This window comes from Schistocerca americana, chromosome 1, assembly GCF_021461395.2.
Source record: "Schistocerca americana isolate TAMUIC-IGC-003095 chromosome 1, iqSchAmer2.1, whole genome shotgun sequence".
NCBI classification, from domain to species: Eukaryota; Metazoa; Arthropoda; class Insecta; order Orthoptera; family Acrididae; genus Schistocerca; species Schistocerca americana.
The window spans coordinates 295,904,611-295,907,464 of record NC_060119.1 but is presented as its reverse complement, the minus strand read 5'-3'; positions in this window follow the sequence as shown (position 1 = coordinate 295,907,464).

The following is a 2,854-nucleotide window of genomic DNA, read 5'->3' as shown; positions in this document are numbered from 1 at the left end:
CTGCAAGTGGAACAATAAATGAAATGACAAGTTGGAGTTCAGGGTACCCTCCAACATGCACCATATGGTGGCTTGCAGATTATGTATGTAGGTGTAGATTACACATTAAGCCCTACAGAAAAGTCAACATGCTGACACTAAATAAGTGTGTGCCAAATTCTGTTTTATTACAGTTTAATCAAAATTATGAATAATTTAACAATTTGTTTTCATGCACAACAAGCTAGCTCATCACATAATTGAGGTCATGAACCATCTGTGGTGTATTGTACATTTCAAGATGTCTGCTGATGGTTATTATGCATCATAAATAAACAAAAATTTAAACTTTAATTTTAATGGTTGTATGATGACTTATAAATATGTTAATAATTTGTGTTTAAGGCTTTTGCTAATTCCAGAAATGTCCTTGTACTTCAATGGTAGGCATTCTTGACAATTTTTTGCAGATATACAATACTTTTAACTTGACACACTCAGTTGCCTGGCCACATTGATCTTCACCTCCTTATAGGACAAAATTTTTGGTCTAGCTACTAACTATAAAAATTCAGCAGCCTCAGCAGATAGAGACTGTGTTTGGTCAGTGCATGTGCACATGAGTCATGTTTACATGACTCTCTCTCTCTCTCTCTCTCTCTCTCTCTCTCTCTCTCTCTGAGTATGTGTGTGTTGTCTATCTCTGATGAAGAACTATTTTGAAGAAATGAAGAACTGATGAAGAACTATTTTGGCCGAAAGCTTACCGCTGCCAGTTTTTGTCGTGCCTATCTGCAACTCCACTATATGGTGAGTAGCAATTATCCTTTTCATAATACTGTAATTATAAAAAAAATGTTTCATAAGCGAGCACAACAACATTGTCATGTTCTGTTACAGTCAAGTTATTTACGAAAAGAATAAAATGATGTGATCCCAATACTGACTACTGAAATTATGAATGATTAGGTTTAATGTTAATATTAGGCTTGTGTGTTGTATCTAAAGATAGTACGATTTAACAATGTCAATTGTCTTTCCTCTCTTACACCAGAAATGGAGTGTCTGTAGCAGTGGTCACTTAATACCTTTGTTATGTATATCAAAATTTTTTGCAGCTGCTTTCTTGGTTGGTCTGTTTCTCTTGAAATTATGCTGTTCATTACTGAAGATTTTATACTTACCTATAAGTATGAAATTTACCATATCATACTATCTTTTAAGAACATCACTGATATCTTTAACAAAACAGAAGTTGTGATGATTGCTCTGTAATTTATCATACCTGACTTCTTGTCACCTTTATAAGGGTGTCTACATCAAAATTCCCTACTTTAAATGTGTTCCATATGCAAAACTAAATGAAATAACTTTATTTTATTCACAAAAACAGACTGTATGTGAAGATAAGTTTTGAAAAAAATTTACAATAACAAATCAAAACACTTCTACTTGAGCCCTGCAGTGAGATGAAGAATATCAAGTCTGTTTTCAATTTCCATCCAGGTGCACTGCAACATGTCCGAAAAAATGATGTCAATGAATACCACAATCCAAGTGTGCAGGTCTTGAATGTCCCGTGCTACAATGGCGAACACCCTGTCCCTGATGTAGCCCCATAGAAAAAAATCCAACTCTGTGATGTCAGGAGAACATGGAGGCCAATTCATGGGCACACCTTGTCCAATCCAGTGTCCTGGAAATGTTGTATTTATAGTTTTCCCAACATCCAGTGACCAGTGAGATGGAGCACCATCTTGCTGAAACCAAAGATTTGGTTGCAAGTCTTCAACCTGGGGAAAGACAAAGATCTTCAATATGTCTAGATACATTGTTCCTGTGACAGTGGTTTCAGCAAAGAAGAATGGTCCAAATGTCTGTCACACATGAGGTGACACAAGAAATTCACTTTCAGGCTTCTTGTACCTTCTCCCTGACACGGTGTGGATTCTGTGAACCCCAAATTCAAACATTATGCTTGTTCACAGTTCCAGAGGCATGGTATGTAGCCTCATCAGAATACATTGCACTTGACAGGAACACAAGATTCTGGTCAATTTGGTTAAGCATTTCACATGCAAATTTCTATTGTCACTGTTTATCATCAGGCTTTATGGCCTGCACTATCTGCACCTTGTATGAGTACAGGCACAACTGCTTTCTGAGGACTTTATCAACAGCTGCACAAGGCACCTTAATTTCTAGTGATGCTTGATGAACTGATTTTCATGAACTTTGTTGAAATGTTTGGCAGATATTTCCAACTTGTTCTTCAGAGACCTGCTAACCTCCTCCATGCCCATTTGCAATACTGCCAGTTTCCAGAAACTCACTGTGCCATACTTTTCTGCTTTTGGTGTCTGGTTCTGCTTTCTTGTGAACACCATGAAACTGCTTTTGCACTGTAACACTAGATTTAAACTCTGCATATGAAAGCACAATTTCTTATCCTTCTCCTGAATTGATGCCATTTCCGCTTCTACAGACAACAATTCAACAATGAAAGTGCATCAGATGTTGAAGAAAATTTTTCTGTAGCTTTAAGTCTTTCCACAGCCATTGGAGAAGTCAGGCCCGAAACAAAGAAAGATTTACTATTTTTAAACTGCCCTACAAAATAGGGAATTTTGGTCTAGACATCATGTACACTAGAATTAACATATTCTATTTTAAACATCCATGAAATTTTCCTTGTTTCATTGCTCTATTTATCAAAATGATGAAGGTTGTCAAACCACTAACTGAATGTAACAATTTGAGGGAATGTAAAAAGGAAATAATCACATATATTCAATTGCAGGCAAAGGAAGTGGCAGACTTCAGTTCATTGGTAGAATATTGCAAAAAAGAAATCAATTTACAAGGAAGACTGCTT